Source organism: Pinus tabuliformis, chromosome 5_1 (genome assembly GCF_031772625.1).
Source record: "Pinus tabuliformis cultivar Carrire ecotype Pingquan chromosome 5_1, CPIR1, whole genome shotgun sequence".
Lineage (NCBI taxonomy): Eukaryota > Viridiplantae > Streptophyta > Pinopsida > Pinales > Pinaceae > Pinus > Pinus tabuliformis.
In genome coordinates this window covers 423729986-423752024 of record NC_142305.1, presented here as the reverse complement: position 1 = coordinate 423752024, position 22039 = coordinate 423729986, and the positions used below count along the sequence as shown (strand labels likewise).

Sequence of the window (22039 nt, the reverse complement as noted above, 5' to 3'; positions counted from 1 at the left end):
CATACTATAATCGAGGTCCCTTTCATTTTTTTCTTTGTCTTTCATTAATAAACATCGAAATTTTCAAAAAAGGAAAGAAGATATACCGTAAGTTCCTTTAGTCAATGGGGATGTATTAGTTCCTCAAATATTGGATATAGGACACATGTAAAGAGCATAGCTCTATGTGTTTGCTCAACACTTTTGAAAGGGAATATTAATTGCGATGAGAGTTGCTTGAGTTAGAATATAGACTCTATAATATTTTTAAATATGAAGTGAAAGATAAGTATATGTTAATATATTTATATAGGCGCTATAAAAATTTTTGAAGGAATATTAAATAAAAATAAGTATATGCTAGTTGACATTGTAAAATATATATTTAAAAATAAACATGTTGTTCAAATATAATCGGTGGGTTCTTCTAAGGCTTTGTACTATCTTATCATTTCGAGGAATATAGACTACAAGGATAAGATAACTGAAAATATAAAAATAAGAAAAAAAAAAAGTGCATGCAATGTTTTATCATAGGTAAAGAGATTATATATATGAGTTTTTTTTTTTTTAAATAAGTTTTTGGTTGTGTGTTAATATTCAATGGTTGATTAAATCTTTTTTATTGGAGAATGAAGAACCCTAGCTCCGCCGCCGCCATGCCCTCGGCCGCCATCGGTTCTTGGATCGACCCTGTTGCGGATGGGCTCGAGGAACTCAAGCACGGGTTAAGGGATTTTTCCCTCTCTGCAGACAAGCAAAAGGCTCATATCATGAATGTCGGTGCCGCAAACTCTAATATTCGCGCGGATCTCTCTGCAGAGAGCTCTGGGGTAGCACGGCCTCATCTCCCTGCTTTCACAACGAGCTTATGGAGCCAACCTCAGACTGCCGGCGCAGCAGCCAAGGGCGTTCAAGCAGTACCCCGCGCAGCCTCTCCTCTGATCTTGGCTATTGGGAAGGAAAGGACTGCATTGACTGGCTGTAAGCCTCTTCCGCTCATGAGGCAAATTCAGGAAACGAACGATCACGCATGTGGTCTCTCTACACAGATCTACAGTGGAAAGAGGCATACGGACTTCTCTGCCTCATTCCAGATACAAATCAAGCTCATTACAGGCAAAACAATGCTACAATGGGTTAGCCAGACGGATCTAGTGCAGAATCTCAAGCATACACTGAACATCAAACTAGGAATCCCCTCGGCAGCTCAAAGGCTTCTCCTCGAAGGTAAACAACTTGAGGATCCCTATCCTATTTCTTTTTATGGCATTAAGAAAGATGCATCCATTATTTTAACCCTTCGCTTGAGGGGAGGAGCTGCTGGAGAGTCATCTTCAGCTAAGGCATTTTCATATAAAGATGCAGTCCATGCTAATAAGCCTCGAAAGACAGATCAGCTAGTTCAGGCTCCTCCCAAGCCTTTTCTGGTTGACAAATCGGAAGAGGTCCCCTCTGTTGAGATCTCTTACCCTGACCTAGCAGATGACACCCAGCAATTCGCTGAAAGAGCCATCATCTGCAGATTCAATGGGCTCTGGCCACGCTCAAAGGATCTTTATGACTGGATCAAGGACAACTGGACTCACCACTGCAAGATTTACTTCTGTGCAAAGGGGTATTTTATAGTGCTATTTGACAATCTCGAGAACTACCAAGTTGCCTTAGAAGAAGGCCCTTGGTTCATGGGGTCGGCAGGCCTCTTCTTAACTCCATGGTTCCCAGACTTTGATCCAGCTTCAGCAGTTATCACTAAAGCCCCTGTTTGGATCAGACTTCCAAATCTCCCAATTCACCTGTGGCGCACAGAGGTATACAGGCAAATAGGAAACGCTTTGGGGTGCTTCTTAATGGGGGATTACGAGAGGGAACGACAAGGTCTCTACACATATGCCAGAATTTGTGTGGAGCTAGATTTAAGCAAGGGATTGCCAGAGCAAATCAATCTCAAGATCAAGGACTCTGTTTGGACTCAGCTTCTAGACTATGAAAACACTGCCTTTCGGTGCCGCCATTGTCACCTTACAGGGCACCTGCAGAACTCCTGCCCATCGCTGACAGCAAGATCGAAAAAAGGATTCTTCGCAAAAATCAAACCCAAGCGTTGGGCTCCCTGCCCTCCACCGCCAACTGGGAGCCCCAGCTCCCCAGGTTCGAAGGATGGGGAAAGCGACTCAGAACCTGATCAGGCACCTCAGCCGATGGATCCTCCCATGGACACTATGGGACACTCCCCGGACATAGCAATCGCCCAGAAATGCAGACATGAGACCTCATCTGAATCAGAAAAGGAATTCCCGATGACAGAGAATTCCAGTCTTCAAGTTGTCTTAGCTCATCCTCCCCATGATGGCTAGACAAAAGTCAACAAAAAGAAAGGGAAAAAACAATGTGTTGTAGTTTCTACCCCTATAGGGTAAAGATCAGTTAGTATGTCTATGATTTCAAGTTATCTGTTGTTGCCATAAGTTTGAATCTTTTCACCGGGACCGAGGTTGATGGATACATCATTTCCGGTCTGCCGGTCTCCTGCTTCTCCTGATTGTACTATATTTACTACCTAATAGAATTAGTCTTTACCGAGAAAAAAAAAAAATATTCAATGGTTGATTATTGTAAAAAAATGTTATATTGAATATGGTTTTCTATTATCAGTTTACTTAATGGGAAATTAGACTAGTAATACAAATTTATAGTCTTGAGATTGTTGAGGTTTTTTTAATCATAGCATTTGATTTCACAAAAATTATGCTGATAGTATTTACAGAGTGATATGCACACAAATCTACTTTTGTTAATTGCCTAGCGGTTAAAGCATGGACCTGCATTACACTTTTTGGAGAAATGAGAGCACGTCTTACTGAAAAATGGATGCTCGATCAAGCAATTTTAAGCGTTTGATCAAGCAATTTTTAAGTGCTCGATCGAGTGGTTGAGGTGTTTAAAAATAGCTTGATCAAACGTTTAAACAAACTCTCGACCGAATCGTTCTCTAACCTGGGTTAACCGATTGATCGAGTTATATTTTCGATCGAGCATGTGCCTCGATTGAAAAATATAGCTCGATCCGAGCGTTATTTCTAATTCAAATACCCCAATTGTGACTTGCACAAGTCATTTTGCTCAGACTGCAAGAGGCAAAGGAATTCGACAGAGGATTTCTAAGCTTGACTGAGATGGCGGAACTCAATCCAGCTACCCATCAACCCCACCAATGACCTAGAGGATCAAGCCGAGGTAGGTTTCCTATCATTTTTTACTCTTTTATAAAAAAAATCTGCAAAATAAAATAAATTAATTTGAAAAAAAAACCTAGCATACAAAAACTATAAAAAAACAATCATGAAAATCACCATGAAAACCGCAAAAAACCACCAAGAAAACCCTTGAAAGCCACCAAAAAAACTATAATTTAGGTTTTAATTTTATTTTTTTAATTTCATTGTATACATTATCTGCAATATTAATATGTTTATTATAAATATTTTCTATGGTAAATTTTATTTTTAATTATTTTACGTTTTGAAGTTTTTTTTAGGATTTTAGTAAAATAAATAAAAAAGAAAAATGAATTTTTGTTATTAAAAATGTATTTTAAATTTTGAACAAATTTAATCATAAATATGCCCAAAAAAATTTCAAAATATAAAACAATTAAATTATAGAACTCCAATAAATAAATAAATTAGGAACTTTAAATTGACATAATGAATATGGTTACTCATGGTGAACTTGTATAAAATCAAATAATTTTTTTTATCTCATTCTTTATTTTAAATTTAAATATTTTTTAATAATAAATATAGTAATTTTTTTTACAAAATTAATTGTACTAAAATAAAACATTAACTAAATTAAAAGTCCAAAACATTTTTTTTTTATTTAATTAAATTTTATTAATCGCGCATGCGCACACACACACATATAAAATCTAATATAAAGAACTTAACATCACTAAGTAACTAACTAACTACATATATATATATATATATATATATATATATATATATATATATATATATAAAGTTGTAAAGTATAACATAACTATAATTATTATATATATAACATAATTAAATATACCAGCCTAGATCTATCTTAACTCTTGATATATCAAGTGGCGAGAGGGATCGAATCTCAGGTGCAAACCTCTTTTTTGAGTGCCAAACTTGAGTAAAGGTTTTCACCTCGAGAGATTTGATCCCTCCCAGCGCTTGATAGATCTAGAGTTAAGAAGGATCTAGGTTGGTTTCAGTCGTGTGCAGTGAAGGAAAATCTATTGAACATATGATTAATTTTATCAATAACATGTAAATACATCTAATATTAATATAATCATTTTAAATATGCTAAATATGTTTGAGAGTTATCTGGTCATTTTAATTTTAAATTTACTTAGTTACCTTAGTTTGTTGAAATGATAAATATTATTAATAATTTTAATGATGAAAAATGATGAAATAATTTTTTTGAATGCAAAGTGACAATATAATAGTGTTTAATGATAGAAAATGTGAATAATAAGAATGTAGTCATTTACAAATAGTCTTCATTGTAATCAATCTCAAACTATTTTCTTGTACTATTCTTATTGTCACCATTGCTAGTTTTGTCATCTTTTCAGATTGATTATATGAAAAGGACAGTTGAATCATAAACCATTTAAATCTTTAACTCAAGTTGTTGTAGTAAACATCATACCTTGTCTCTCTTTCTCTCTAATATTAATAGGTTGAATTACTATAACACAAAAATCAATATACATTGTTAATATTTTTTGGTGCTTACACTGAAATCAATGCACACTGTTAATTCAACCACTTTAAAATTAATGTACCAGCATACATCCAATTACATCTAATCAGAAATCAACATCTACACTGAAATCAATGCGTCTAATGCAAGAAATCAAATAAGATTAGAAAACACCATCTACACTGAAATCAATGCATCTAATGCAACTAATCAAATAGGATTAAAAATCAACACCTACACTCAAATCAATGCATCTAGTGCAAGTAAGCAAATAGGATTAAAAACCAACATCTACACTGAAATCAATGCATCTAGTGCAAGCAATAAGATAGGATTATAAATCACCATCTACACTGAAATCAATGCATTTAGTGCAAGGAATCAAATAGGAATAGAAATCATCTACATTGAAATCAATGCATCTAGTGCAAGCAATCAAATATAATTAGAAATCAACATCTACATTGAAATTAATGAATGTGGTGCAAGCAATCAAATAGGATTTGAAATCACCATGTACACTGAAATCAATGCATATAATGCAAACAATCTGTTAGAGCCTAGATTGACCTCAGGCTGAAGGGAGGCAATCTTAGGATGACCACAAACCACGCTTAACCTGGTAACTAGCCCTACTAGGTCGGGAGAGGGCTCTCTCCTTGTCAATCTAAGTTGAGATGACTAATTCAAATATGGATTTTAGGCTAGGTATAGTAGCTCTGGGGTTTTATGGTTGATTTTGATGGTTTTGTTGCTAGATCAAATGGAGCAGACAACTTTGGGTCTGGGAAATCAAATCAGAATTGCAGGGTGTTCTGTGGGGCGAGGTAGGTAGGTGTTTTAGCACTTAGAATTGAGTGAGATGGTAGGTCTAAGACTGGTGATGGGTTGAGGAGGGAATGCACAGGTCATGAATCCTCTTCAAACAGCTGAAAACATAAAAAACTAAATGTATTCCCAAAGCAAAGCACTTTTATCAATGTATTCTACCTATTTATCTTGATTCATTTAGTTAAGAAGAATGAAATAGATTTTGGCACATATAACACATGAGAAAAACTAATGACAAAAGGAGAAACAATGCCAAGACACATTACCACAAGAATCCCACAAAAATAGCTGCAAACCCTGTTTTATTTCCTTGCCAAATTGTTGTAGTGATGTACAATGAAGCTCAAAGCATCCACAAGAGTCCAACCTTTACAAATGACTAAGAAAGTACATAATATAAGCACCAAACCACCTGTGCTAGCCATCAGGGGTCAAATCCATGAGAAGAGGGGTGATTTGAACCATATCTAAACTAAGAACAGGAATATAGGCAGTGGAACAACTTGTCTCTAAAACCATGGAAACTGATTCATTAAACCCCAAACCACCTCAAAATGATGAATCTAACCTCAAAAGTCATTTTGCAATTACATTTACACACCATAGCATCATTTACATTCATAGATTAATCCAAAATGAGATCAAAATTCAAATTGTAGAAATACTAGGCAAAATTTTGATTTTTGAGAAAAACTGGCAAATTCATCCTATGCGCAGCACCCCTGATCCTATGCACAGTGCCTTTTCCAAGCCAGTTGTGGGGGCCTTCCTCTTAACCAAATTGAGCCCAAGATGGCTTGTTGGAAAGGTTTTCCTGTCTAGTTTCTGGAACATCTTGAATTTCCGAATTTGGAGGTCATTTGCCCCCTAAAAAGTAGAATCTCCCAAGACTGCTTCTTGTGTATCCAAAAAGTGGCAGAGAGGTCATTTTTTTATGGTTTTTTGGCCTTTAGGTGATCAAGATCTGCTCCAAATTTGATGAAACTTTTTAGGTTTACTTATTTTTTTATGATGAATCCAAAAATGCAATCCATTCTTCCAAAAAGTTCCCCATTCAAAAGCGCAACACCACTTATTGGGATTTCCTGTGTTCCAAAAATTAAAATTACAAAATTACAAAATTTTACCAAAATTGTCCGAAAATTGGCACAAGGCACCCTCATGCACTGCTTTGATGAGCTAATAAAGAATCAGCTAGGATTTCCAATTTGTTTCACTCCTTTTTGCTTCTCAAAGCCTTCCTTAATTGTGCCTTAAGCTTCCTTATCCTTATATTGCATATTTTGTTCCGGATCATATAGTGATAAGCCATGTGGCGAAGAATCTTCTTTTCTTTATTGGCCTTCTCAAGCCGCTTCTCAAGGTGCATGTTAACCCTCTCTAACCGAGTTTCTCGATCATTCTCAATTTCTTGCTCAATGGAGGTCATATTGACCTTTTCCTTCTTTGCCTCTTGCCGCTTCTCCTTAATCATTTGGGACTCCATGATAACTTGTTATCCATTAATTGTTTGTTTTCTTGCTCAAGGTAATTGATGATCCACTTTGGCCTTTCCAAATTGATTAGCAAGGCTTGAATGTCAGCCTCTTGTTTCTCGATGAGATCCTTAGTTATCTGTGTGCTTTGAGTATCAACAACAATGACATCAATTCCCTGTGTCTCCTCATAAACAAGAAGGTCAAAGTCCCTCTCTTTCTCATCACTAGGATCCTCCTATTACATTTTTTCTTTGGATTTACCTTTGTCCTTACTGTGCTGCCCAACATCTACCTATTTTGCTGAAGAAGAAGGCAAAGCCCCTTCCACTCCTTGTGGAGATAGCATTTGCCTGTGGCCTGTAGATGAAGGCGAGACCCCTTCCACTCCTTGTGGAGATAATACTTGCCTGGCAGCTGAAAAAAGTCTCCTAGTGCCTCTCTCATAAGTGACAAACACTGGCACTCCAACAATTTTAGTTTCTTTGACTTGTTCATATCTTGAAGGTCCACCTTCCTTCTAATGCACTAATGAAAATACTTGAGGGCCTTTGAACACCTCATGAGAAATGAAGGTTTCCCATGGTATATTTAGTAGATTCAACTGATGTAAGACAATGATCTTGATCACAGAGAAGTGGTAGATGCTATTCAATTGTTGGGGATATGGCTTTTTCTTAACATAGTGTGCCATCTTTTCAATATTCCAAAACATGAAGTAAGGAATATCCATCATTCTCACTCTAGTAAAATGCATCAATAATCTAATGTGGTAGGCATACAATTGTGAAAACCTACCTTCACAAGTAAAGTATTTAATAATAATCTTCATGAGTGGAGCAAACTTGTCCTCCAAGAATTTGAAGGGAAACACTCTTTTCAATTTGCCATGGTATTTAGCCTTCATGTATGGCTCATAGTACTCCCTGTCAATGTACTGTCCTTTGTTCCATTTTTCACCTACATTTGGAATTCCTGTAGTCTCTGAAATGATGGCAGGTGACAGAGTGAAGGTAACTCTAGCAAGTTTTACCTCATTATTGTCCAGGTGTGTCACAAATAACCTCGCTAATTCATGATGGAATTTGACCCTCTCCACCATTTTATAGAAACCAAAACAAGACTGATGTTTGAAACATGAGATGGCAAGTTGACAAGCAAGCAATTCTCTCAGATTGATGGGCTCCTCCCTTATTATCTTCCCCCTTTGGGAGGTCTCTTCTGCTGCAAATTTATTTCCCTAGAACTGTCACTGAGGGTCTCTTCCCCAGTTTCATAATCACTATCCATTGGTTTTAATGATTGTAAATGCTGGTGAGGAATAAAGGAGTAGGGTGGATGAGTGATGAGTATGAAGATATTTCAAAAAGAAGGAAAATGAGTGAGGTGAAATGGGGATATGAATGGATGAAGGGAGTGAAGAATTTGGGGATTTAGGGAATAAGGGGAGTGAGTAGGGTTTGTATGTAGGGTATAGGGTTTCATGGATTGTGTATATAAGTAGGGTTTTGGGAGTGTTATGTGTGGGAATGGGAAAACATGAAGGGAATAATATTTAGGGAAACTTGTGTGGGGGTTAGGTTTTAGGGAACAACAACAAGGTAAGGAATGACAACAATAAAATAGTGGACTATGGAAATATTTTAATGACAACTAGGGTTCATTTTTTAAGAGACAAGCTCCCCACAAACTAAGTGCAAAAATTCTTTTTAAGCAAGAGTGGCAATAATACTTACTTGTAAAGGGGATGAGCTTTGAAGATTTGAGGCAGTTTGAGGTGATTTTGAGCGATTAGCAGAATTTTGGGAGTGTTTAACAGGTGCGCAGCGCCAATTGTATGCACAACGTCAGTGTTATTTTACACTGGCAGGAGCTCCCAGGTGCGCAGCGCCAGCTGACAGGTGTGTAGTGCCTGCAAATTTCTTCAAAAACACTGTGACTTGCTTCCTTTTGCTCAATGACAACTGAAAATCGTGTTTTGGGCTCTCTTTAGCAATCTAAACTTCAACAATGAGGTGACATAAGATATGGATGGCCTTTATAGCTTTTCAACCCTTTGATTTTTCATTTATCAAAACCCACTTTATAATGTTTATTTGCTTTTTTGAAATACTTTGTTTTGCTGATATCTGACTTTCGGCTTTTGATAGGTGGACTGATGCCAATCTCTTTGTCTTTGTGCAGTGGTAGGAGTTGGCAATGTCATCAAGTGACCAGGAGCAGCATGTGAACATTTATTACATATAGAAACCAAAATTACATCAAATTACATGAAATGGAACAATAAAATACAAATGCTCTGTTTTACCTCAAAACAAGTTTTGAGGTTAAAGAGCTTTATTTAGCTTACAAAAAGGAAATTATGATCTTCTGAACTTTGTTAACCTCCTCATGTGTCTGCTGACCATTTTTATTCATTTTGAATGACCATGGCGAAAAACCCTAAGACCTAGTGAAACTAAACCCTAAGACTGGTTTTTATAAATGAAATGAACTGGAATGACTATGAATGACTGAAAAGATATGTGAAATAGGTCAGCAGGTATATAGCATGAGGGAAAAATGAAATGAAACCCTACCATCAGTTGATCCATGACCTAATGGAGTGAAACTCATCAGAATGGGACACCTAATATGAAATGCAAAAGAGAAATTTGATCATTGATGGCAGTGTGAAAGCACTAACACTAACACAATCAAATAGGATTAGAAATCATCTACATTAAAATCAATGCATCTAGTGCAAGTAATCAAATATCATTAGAAATAAACATATACACTAAAATCAATGCATCTAGTGCAATTAATCAAATAGGATTAGAAATCACCATCTACACTAAAATCAATGCATCTAGTGCAAGAAATCTTCTTCCCTTTCTCCCCCCTCGATCTATATCTATATCTCCCTCCATCTCTCCTTGTTTGTCTCTCTATCTCACCCCAAAAAAATCACACACTCTCTCACTCCATATCTATCAATCTCTCTGCCCCTCCCTCCCAGACTCCATCTCTCTCTTCTTCCCTCTCTTCACCTTCCATCTATATCTATATCTCCCTCTGTCTCTCTATATCACCCCCAAAACATACACTCTCTTTCTCTAATCTATCTATCTATCACTCCCTCCTCTCTCTCTCCCCCCCTTTTATCTCTCTTCCCTCCCATTGTCTCCTCTCCCTCTCTCTTCGTCTTCCTTATCACGCCCTCTCTTTCTCTCTACACCTTTATCTCTATATTTATTTCTTCTTACCTCCCTCTCTCTCCCCCTCCATCCCCATCTCTCTCTCCGTACCTCTCTCCACTCTCTCACATCCTCTCTTTCTTCCTTCCTCTCTCTCCCTTCTCTCCCACCTCTCTCTCTCTCTCTCTTCACCCTCCAACTCTGTTACTATATGCCTCTCTCTCTCCTTCTATTCCCACTTCTCTCCATCTCTCCTCCTTTGTCTCATTATCTCACCGCCAAACATACACACTCTCTCTCCATCTCTCCCTTGTCACTCCCTTTTTATCTCCACTTCTCAATCTATGTGTATTTATTCTTCCCTCCCTCTCTCTCTCTCCAACTCCATATCTCTATCCCTCTCTCTCTCCTCCTCCTCTCTCAAGTCCTCTCTCTCTCTCTCTCTCTCTCTCTCTCTCCCCTCCAATACTATCTCTTCCCCTCTCTCAAGTCCTCTCTCACATCCTTACTCTCTCTCCCTTTCTCTCATGCCTCTCTCTCTCTCTCTCTCTCTCTCTCTCTCTCTCTCTCTCCAAATATGTTACAATACCCCTCCCTTTCTCCTTCTCTCCCCCTTGTCTCCATCTCTCATTCTTTATCTCTTTATCTCACCCCTAAAGATACACACTCTCTCTCCATCTCTCCCTTGTCACTCCCTCTCTCTCTTTCTCTCTCCACTTCTCACTCTATATGTTTTCTTCTTCCCTCCCTCTCTCCCCCTCCAAATCCATCTCTCTCTCTCTCTCTCTCTCTCTCTCTCTCTCTCCAAGCCTCTCACTATCTCCCTCCCTCTCTCCTTCTCTCTCTTCCACCTCCATCTTTATGTCTCCCTCTCACTCTATTACCCTTCTCTACCTCTCTCGCTCCTCTCCCTCTCTCTCTTCATTTGTCCTCTCCCCTTTCCTTTAGTTTATCTCCATATCTCCCTTGTCACTCCCTCTATCTCTCCAACTCTATCACTCTATGTCTTTGTTCTTCCCTCCCATATATATATATATATATATATATCTAGAGTTGATATACATATCATGATGTATTAATATATATTAAAATATTACAAATTTAATATTGTAACAATCCAAAATTATTAAATTTAATAATATTAATATATTAATATTAAAATTAGATTTAATAATAATAATATTGATCTTTTATTATTAATATTAGGGTTAATAATGTTTTTTTTCATGCTATTAATAATAATTTTTTCCATAGGCTTGGTATATAATTAGATGTTGATTTCTAATCCTATTTGATATATTTTTATTTATTTATCATACCTCTTTATACCTTTTTTATATTTATTTATTTACCATACCTCTTTTATAAATATGTATTTGGCACATGGTATTAATAATAATTTTTCCCATGGTATTTGTCCCATAGGCTTCCTTATTGTTGTGGGGAAAAGTATCCGACTCGGATGACCCTATCCCTACTCTAAGGGTGATAGTCCTTAGCAACAACTGAAAGTAAAGCTTTGATATTTTCCTTTATGAAAGTACAGAGAAGGAAGAAAAGATTGACCAACTGGTGTCTTTCGCTTTTGTCGATCCTATCCTCTCTCTTTGTCTCTTGTTCCCAGCTCCTCGCTCCCTTTGCCGGTCCAGCTACACAAAGATCCTGCACAAACAAGAGAAGGAAAACTACAAGAAACATGTACTCATAACTGATGCATGGATTAGAGTGAATCAGATATACAAGTAAATACAATACATCAATGCAATACAAGTATATAGGAGAACATTCAAAGCTTTATTGATAGAAGTAAAAGAGTTCTGAGAAGGTTACAACCATCAATGGCTCCAATCCAGCAGCACCTCCCCAGCAGCAAGAAATCTCCTCTTCCCCTCTATAAAAGCAATCACCCAATAGCTCTAACTGTAAACCAACAGCACTTCCTTACTTTGCACAAAATTCCAGCCTCCTTAGACCTCATAGAAGAGCTCTATATATAGGATAGAAGAAGAAAGGATGAGTCAGCTTGAGACTGACATAAAGCTGCCTTGTGTCCTTTCCCTCTTCAGTTAATCTTCAGTTCTTAAGTCCACTTGGAGATCCTTGCTTACACATGGAGATCAAGTACCTCTTACTCATCACAGGGCGAATCCCTTGAACCAAGTGTCAGTTTGGAAGCTTCCTGGGCAATTGACACCTTGCAGAATGACTGTGCCACTTGGCCAATCTCGCCCAGCGCAGGTAGCCTTCATTAGATTTGACTTTCAGCGCAGGTACAAGGAGGAGCAGTTGCATTCCAGCGCAGATGCTCAGTGGAGCAGCTGACATGATCCAAAAATAGCCTGTTTTTGAGTGTTTTCAGGTGGAGAACTGATGGGAAGTGCTGTGGTTTGCTGACCTTGTTCTTCTAGGGGTAAGAACAACATGTTTAGGGACTGAGGATCCCTGTAATTATTGACATTTCATGCTCCATGCTGCGAGGCACAAAAATGTCTATAACAGTTGCCCCCTAAAGTATGAGGCCGTTTATCGGGTGAAATGCTTTATCTAGAGGGTCCGAAGTTCATTCCAGTGCTGAGGAGGCGCCCTGTAATACAATACAATACAATACATTATTTTTCATTTTGTTTTCATGATCTAGCTGAGGCGGGCATTCCCATGCTCAGCTTTATAAATACATTTTGGTACATAGAACAGACGATCGTCTGATGGTAGACTGATAATTCTCTGCTGAAATTATCATCCTTTGAGTAGGATGATCATCTGCTGTAATGATGTACATGACAAATGCTTTTATATTTCCTGAATATGTATCGCAGCCCGGATGGATGAAACTAGATCCGGGGTCTTCAAACTCGTTCGATCTTCACTCTAAGTACAAGTCGATCCATGTGAGAATTTCGCTGAAGTCGAACATGGAAAGACATCGCTTGATTACCGGTCAATGATGAAAACCGTTAACAAGCGCGAGAGGAATCACCGATAATGATAATGACCCTCAAGGTACTGCAGTACAATTCACGTGGCGTGAATAAAGGACTTGGCGTCGAACGCCACGCAAAATCTTCTGGTCGAAGGTCATTGATGTATACCTGTCGCCGGAAGTGAGAAACTTGCCATTGAGGCATGCAAGCTTCAAAGTACTGATGGGGTTGTTCCTAGATCAACTTCTTGGATAATGAGCTGAAGTCGACAAGAAGCGATCCGTCAAAGGAGGGCCTTAATGAATCCCACATCAATGACACGGAACGGAGCTAATGATTTTAGTGGAGGTGAAAAACAAACTGTGATATATGATTCAGGGTGGCGATCATGAATGGATGAAGGATAATGTATGGCAGTGGATGGGACACGGTTGACACTTTCAGAATGACCTCTCTTGAACATATAACGACACTGATGCGATGGATCGGTAGCATTACCCCAAAAGTGGACGGTTTGGCGAAGACCATGGTGATGAGACCGGTGAATGAAACAACCCAACCCGATGTAGTACGGAGGAAAAGTGTCATGTTCAAGAGCGACTTGCTACCATTAAACTTTGATGTTCTCCCAATTTTTCCCCAGTCATTTCTGACCAGTACCTCTTTATTTTTGTCAAGCTTGAGGAGGATAACATATGCTTGTTCTATAACCTGCCCTTCGGGCAAGCCCATCGCTATGATTTAACGAGCTTAGCGATAGGGAAACTCGTTCTCGTCTAAAGACAAGTTTGTCGCTATTTAATCATTTTAACGAGTCTAACGACAAGGAAAACTCGGTCCTTTTCATTTTTAGAGAGTCTGAAAAGGTACATAAAGTCAACTCCAGAATTCCTTTTTCGTCATCTAATCCCTTAAGTCCGAAAAAAGTATAAAACAATACAGAAGGGATGAATTTTCGATTGCTTTAACGAGCCGAACAAAACAAGCGCTCGATCTTTTTGTGCAATAATCCCTCAGGTCCAAAAAGATTAAAATCTAGAGGAGGGATAGCGTTCCGGTTGTTTAACGAGCTGGAAGGCCAAAACTCGGCAAACTTTTCATATTTTACGAGTCAGTGAAAAGAGCTCAAAGAAGACTCGTCTTTTGAGGAACGAGTGATAAACAGGGATAGCAGCAGATTCCAGGTACAGTTTGGAATTTTCCAATCACGGCAGTGTCACAAGGATGGCTAGGTGAAATCACTCTTCGCAGATGTACCTCAAAATGGGTAAACACACAAATGGAAGTGAATGATCGGCCAAATGACGGTGGAGGTGACGGTGCACAAACACGACCAAGGCTTTTATGGCTGATGAATTTACGATCTCAAAAGGGTATTTACCGATTCATTTTTTTTGAATGAGCTTGAACTCTAAAGGAAAGCCTGCTCATAAACTTATGTTTATTTTTTAACGAGCATGAACTATGCGCTAAAACTGCTCGGATCTTGCGTTTATTTTTTAACGAGCATGAACTATGTGCTAAAACTGCTCGATATACCAGTCATAGAATAAGAACGCCTCCTGTGAGATAGCTATTTTTTAAGGAGCTTTATCTCACGAAGCTATGCTCCAATTTTGGCAAGTTTTACCTTTGCCCCACAGACTTTCTTCATGCAAGGTCGGAATCGGCTAATCCTACGAGTTTAAAGGGTTAGACCTACAGGTTTAAAGGGAGGACCTAAAAATTTAAAAAATAAATAGTCGTCCCTCGCTCACATTCCAAAAGTTTGCATGCCCCTAGACATAGGATAGAATTTCGAGGCTGCCCCTCCTCTCCCCTACCTCTGCTTTTCTTTGGGTGTTCACAGCTACTTGTCATCTTGCCAATCTAATGTTAACGATACTAGTCTTCTCGTTATTTTAAGGGGTCTTACGCGGTACTTGTCTTCCCGTCGGCCCAACTTTTAACGAACAGCTATTTGTGACAAGAGAAGAACACTACTCAAAGACAAAACATTGGTATTATTGAGGGAGGCTTGCCTCTTTCTTATTATCCGAAGAGGGTTCTATTTGCTGCCGCAAATCAATCTCTTTCTTCGGCGATGTCTATCATTGGGTTACTCAAAGATGGTTACCCTCTGTCACAACAATAGAATCTCCTTCTTTGGAGGCTGCCCCTACTTATCCTTCAAAACATTTGTTTTAATGGGTGAGGCTTGCTTTTCCCCAAAGATGGTTACTACTTGCTACTGCAAATGGTCCCCTTCCTCGGTATCCTGATTATCTAGACAAGGGGAGCGAGAAGTTGATTATCTCACTCACATAACTTTGACAAAAGAATATTATTCTAGAACAACCCCTCTTCCACCGCCGGACGGGGTACGGACTAGTCCATTCTTCTGCGGAAATTCTACCCTACACCCAGGGTTTCTTCTGCCCGAAGCAGACCAGGGTGCATGCCCCCTGGGTTCCAGTCTTTCTTTCCGAATCACTCGCATTCATCGGGAAGGAGGATCGGGGGTGGAGGCGAATCTTGAGTGAACAGACCATTTAGGAATGGTATTTGACTATTTGCGATGCGAGATCCCGGAAACGAAAGTTGGTCTACGAGCTTGACCATCCTTCCTTCGTGTGGAAAACACATTACTCTAAAGAGTGAGGAGACTATCGCTCCCATGCAATAAATATAGTCACGTCCAAGGAGTAGGTTATAATCCAAGGGTCCTTGGACGACCATCACGTTCAAATTGACGGTCTTCCCTTTCAATGTAACAGGCACATTGGGGAGGATTCCTAATGGTCGACTGGTTCCTTTATCAAAACCTGAGAGATTTCTTAACTCAGGTAAAAGCACCGGGGAACCCAGTGCTTTCCAAGCAACAGAGGAAAGGATACTCACAGACGCCCCTTCATCAATGATAGTACCAGCCATGATCATTCTATAGATCTGGACAATGATTCTGAATGGTACACTGGCTGGTAACCGGGGTCTGCCTAGTTGATTCCAATCAAAGGATACAACCAGGTTGCTTGGTGGTGGGACCGAATATACGGCCGGATATGACCCTGATGATGTTCCTTCCTGCGATAAAGGAATGGGTGCATTTCCCTGACGCTCATCAGAGTCGGTGCTGATGAAAAGAACCTGGATGGTGTCATCCTTATTCTCTTCAGTGATGGTGTCGCATGAAGATGACTCTTCGGCGACGGTGTCATTTGAAGATGAAACTTCTGAAGGTAGAACCGAGTCAACTGCCGTATCGACCTTGGGACTTTCGTCCGGTCTGGATTCAGTAGGTTCATTTTCAGTGACTGACGCTTCAGCCGACCACTTGAGCGGGCCAGCTGTATTTTCAATCAACGAAGGACTTGGCACGAGTTTTTTGTATCCAGGAGGAAGTTTTACCGGTGAAACCGGACGATCTTCCAAAACTCTCTTCGCTTCGTCTAAGAAGGGACAATGGTGGATGGCATGACTGCCTTCACACAACTTACAGGGGAATCTTACTCCCCCTTTTTGTCTCGATCCTTCACTTTCGCTGGTTGACGGAAAGCCATCAACCTGATTGTCAGAGGTTGATGCCCCCGAATTGTGCAGACGAGGGGACCAGTCCCTTAGTATCCGGGGAATACAGGGACAATCTCTGTGGAAATGGTCTCCTCTACATATGACACATGGCGATTTAGGCCCGGTCTATGCAGTGGGTGGGTTTTCGTCAGATGTCTTTTGCTTGCCCCCAGTCGCCTTAGGCTCCTTCTTCTTCTTCTCTTTCTTCTTCCTTTCCTTCTTCTCCTTGGGAGACTGACTTTTGCCAGCTCTACCTTGCGAAGATGAAGGATCAGAGGAAGTATTGTAAGAAGTGGAAGGCTGGTGGGTAGCTCTAGACTGGTCTGACTGTTGATTCGATTGCTCGGGATTAGTGGCGATCTGGACTACATTAGTTGAAAAGAGCCATACAGGGAGGCCGATTGTCAATCCTGGAAGTGACAATGTTGCCATATGAGGCGCACCAACATCTCCCCAAGAGGAGAAGGGATTTGGACTTCCGCCAAGGTTGCCTCCTTGGTTGGTGGGCTCCATACTTTTCAACTGAAAGATCAACGTGGGAATAACAGGTGATTTTGTTCCACTTAAAATAAATTTTATTAACGACGCTTTTAGACACAAACTTGCTTTTTCATGTTTTAAGAGTCGAGAAAAAGCTAAAGATGACTCTAGTCGCCTTCGATGTATTAACGAGCCCGAAGTAACAAATGCTCGGTTGGACTTTTTCAGTTATAGAGTTTGAAAAAGGCCAAAAGAAACTGCTCTGGAGATCTAGGCAGAGGGTGTGCCAAACCTTTCGCGAAACCACAGAATACGTTTTACGGTACGGGTGGTCGATCTTCGTGAATGCTGTGTTCACTGCATCACAATCAGTAGGGCGGTCGACACGGCTTCCTATGGATAAAGGATAAATGCCTATAGGGGTCTCCCAATATACGCGATGGTACGCGGGAGCACAAGTCCGTATTAGTGCCACCGACTCTCAGGAGGAATCACCCACCTTCGTAGAGATCGACAGTCACTATGTTTAACGACGCCGGAACATGTCTCTACCTAGACCTCTAGATGTTTGCGTTATGTTACAAAGCGTTGTTATGTAAATTGGATTTATTTTAATGTTGATCTTGCTTAGCAGTTTGCCTTTAAGGATCACCACGAGATGTATATATACAACTTCCTACATGCAATCTAAGATGAGAAGCAAAACTTTTCGATCTTTCAACTTTGAAAACCTTAATCTACTGAGGGAAAAGAGGATATCAACTTTTCTCACAGATCATAGAACACACACTAAAATGCAAATTTTCCTAAATCGTCAAGCACACGGTCAAATGCAAAATGCACAATGCAGATATTTCTTTTCGTTATCCTTAATGTTGATGTAAGACAAAAAGGAAACTGTTGTATAACTTTGAATCTAATTTCGAGCGAAAGTAAACAAGCTTGTCCAAAATCAAAAGACACCTTAAGATCGACTTGTTTAGACACTGGAAATGTATAGATTCAAACCACAAGATGAAAAACAAACAAACTCAAACAGCCATGAACAGTAATAAAACTAGCTCTCAAGATCACAAAGATACTTTTACAGTTCAGGATCTAAGAGGCCACAGCTATACTGGTTCGCTTTCCACAATGGGAAACTGTAACTGAAACAAGAAATACTGAAAGAACAATCACAGTTTCATCACACAATTGAGGCGGAATAATGTCAAGGAAAGTTGGTTTACAGCAAGTACAATGACAAGCAATCAGCAACAAAACAACAGTGAAAACAGGGCTAAGACACAGTGGGAAACCTCAGGAAGACATAGCCTAACTGGATCAGCGCAGGCTCTGGTCTGTCAAATTGACTCTCAGCGCAGTTCCCGAAGGGAGTACCTGCGCTGGAATGCAGACTGCCTGTGGACAGCCTGCACTGAGACACGAGAGTTGCGTTTACAAGGATTTCCGGGTCATAAAAAGCTCAAAAATTCACTGTTTTTGCTGAAATAAAAAGCTATAGGTCAAGTACAAGCTAAGGGATGATCAAGAGGATGAAAAGCTATCACAAAGAGTACAAGAGTCTTTTGTAGATCAGCTCTTCAAATCATGAATCTGCTCAAAAAATGAGCAAGAGTAGCAGCCCCTCTACTTCGCTTTTGATATAGTCAAAAGCTTTTCGATTCGGTACTCTTTGGTTCAGGAAATGAATAGCAAAGATACTACAAACACCAACAAGATACTAGGCTCCCCAGCAGAGTCGCCAGTTTGTTGTGGGGAAAAGTATCCGACTCGGATGACCCTATCCCTACTCTAAGGGTGATAGTCCTTAGCAACAACTGAAAGTAAAGCTTTGATATTTTCCTTTATGAAAGTACAGAGAAGGAAGAAAAGATTGACCAACCGGTGTCTTTCGCTTTTGTCGATCCTATCCTCTCTCTTTGTCTCTTGTTCCCAGCTCCTCGCTCCCTTTGCCGGTCCAGCTACACAAAGATCCTGCACAAACAAGAGAAGGAAAACTACAAGAAACATGTACTCATAACTGATGCATGGATTAGAGTGAATCAGAGATACAAGTAAATACAATACATCAATGCAATACAAGTATATAGGAGAACATTCAAAGCTTTATTGATAGAAGTAAAAGAGTTCTGAGAAGGTTACAACCATCAATGGCTCCAATCCAGCAGCACCTCCCCAGCAGCAAGAAATCTCCTCTTCCCCTCTATAAAAGCAATCACCCAATAGCTCTAACTGTAAACCAACAGCACTTCCTTACTTTGCACAAAATTCCAGCCTCCTTAGACCTCATAGAAGAGCTCTATATATAGGATAGAAGAAGAAAGGATGAGTCAGCTTGAGACTGACATAAAGCTGCCTTGTGTCCTTTCCCTCTTCAGTTAATCTTCAGTTCTTAAGTCCACTTGGAGATCCTTGCTTACACATGGAGATCAAGTACCTCTTACTCATCACAGGGCGAATCCCTTGAACCAAGTGTCAGTTTGGAAGCTTCCTGGGCAATTGACACCTTGCAGAATGACTGTGCCACTTGGCCAATCTCGCCCAGCGCAGGTAGCCTTCATTAGATTTGACTTTCAGCGCAGGTACAAGGAGGAGCAGTTGCATTCCAGCGCAGATGCTCAGTGGAGCAGCTGACATGATCCAAAAATAGCTTGTTTTTGAGTGTTTTCAGGTGGAGAACTGATGGGAAGTGCTGTGGTTTGCTGACCTTGTTCTTCTAGGGGTAAGAACAACATGTTTAGGGACTGAGGATCCCTGTAATTATTGACATTTCATGCTCCATGCTGCGAGGCACAAAAATGTCTATAACACTTATCACTCCCTCTCTCTGTCTCCACCTTTCTTTCTCTATGCATTTCTTCGTACCTCCCTCTCTCTCAACCTCCATCCCCATATATCTTTCCCTACCTCTCTCCACTCTCCCACATACTCTCTCTCTTCCTTCCTCTCTCTCCCTTTCTCTCCCACCTCTCTCTCTCTCTCTCTCTCTTCACCCTCCAACTTTGTTACTATATGCCTCTCTCTCTCCTTCTCTCCCACCTTCTCTCCATATCTCCTTCTTTGTCTCATTATCTCACCGCTAAACATACACACTCTCTCTCCGTCTCTCCCTTGTCATTCCCTTTCTCTGCACTTCTCACTTGTGTCTTTCTTATTCCCTCCCTCTATCCCCCTCCAACTCCATCTCTCTATCCCTCCCTCTCTCCTCCTATCTCTTGTCCTTCCTCTCTCTCCCTTCCTCTCGTACCTCTCTATTTATTCCCCCATCAATATCTCCCTCTCTCTCTCTCTTTCCCCTCCAATCCTATATCTTTCCTCATCACTCTCTTCCTCTCTCTCGTCCTTCCTCCCTCTCTATTTCTCTCCTCTCTCTCTCTATCTTTTCCTCCAATCCTCTCTCTTCCCCCATCACTCACTCTCTCTCTCCCCAACTGTGTTACCATATCCCTCCCTTTCTCCTTCTCTCCCCCCTTGTCTCCATCTCCTTCTTTGTCTCTTTATCTCACCCCTAAAGATACACACTCTCTCCATCTCTCCCTTGTCACTCCCTCTCTCTCTCCACTCTCACTCTATATGTCTTTCTTCTTCCCTCCCTCTCTCCCCCTCCAACTCCATCTCTCTATCCCTCCCTCTCTCCTCCTCTCTCTCTCGTCCTTCCTCTCTCACACTTTCTCGCCTACCTCCCTCTCTCCTTCTCCCTCCCTCTTTCCTTCTCTCTCTCCTACCTCCATCTTTATGTCTCCCTCTCCCTCTCTTACCCTTCTCTACCTCTCCCACCCCTCCCCCATTCTCTCTCTCTTCATTAGTCCTCTCCCCTTTCCTTCATTTTATCTACATCTATCCCTTGTTACTCCCCCTATCTCTCCACCTCTATCACTCTATGTCTTTATTCTTCCCTCCCATATATATATAGAGTTGATATATATATATCATGATGTATTAATATATATTATAATATAACAAATTTAATATTGTATTAATCTAAAGTTATTAAGTCTAACAATATTAATGTTATAATATATTAATATGAATATTAGATTTAATAATAATAATAATAATAATATTAGGGTTAATAATGTTTTTTCATGCTATTAATAATAGTTTGGTCCATATGCTTGGTATATAATTAGATGTTGATTTCTAGTACTATTTGATATATTTTTATTTTTTTACCATACCTCTTTATACCTCTTTTAGATTTATTTATTTACCATACCTCTTTTATAAATATGGTATTTGGCCCATGGTATTAATAATAATTTGTCCCATGGTATTTGGCCCATAGGCTTCACCTAAATAAAACCTCTTTTTTGAGTTTCTCTAAATATAAAGATGTTTATGTAGTGAATATAAAAAGAGGTTTTATTTGTTTACCATACATCTAGTTTATTTATATTTATATTTATTTAATATACCTCTGGAGTAAGTATAAAAAAAGGTTTTATTTATTTGGATGAACATTAGATTAAAAATGTTAAATGTTAAATGTTACGCGAGATCTACCCCCATACTGGCTTGTATAGCGCCTCAATAATTATATAACATAACATAGCATGTAACATAACTAAATATAACATAGTTATAGTTATAACATTTCTCTCTCACACACACACATATATATAACATTTAACATAGTTTTATAACTATTTAACATATTGTGTTTTTCATAATAACATAAGATCGGTGATGCTCAACAACTTTTTAAAGAATCGAGTTGATCTATAAACTATGATTTTCCTTAAAGTTTCCATTACTCATATTTGTAGAATTATTTAATATAATGATACATGACAACTATATATCTCCTAGTTCCCACCCTTACTAAATTTATTAATTGAGTAATGATTTTGTAACTTACACTTCCTATATT

At 39.3% G+C, this 22039-nt stretch overlaps 1 pseudogene; it reads left to right on the top strand.

Annotated features, from left to right (window-relative positions):
* The first annotated feature begins 611 nt into the window (after positions 1–611).
* The window catches only part of LOC149165303 (uncharacterized), a 40596-nt pseudogene continuing 19168 nt past the window's right edge, over positions 612–22039 (top strand).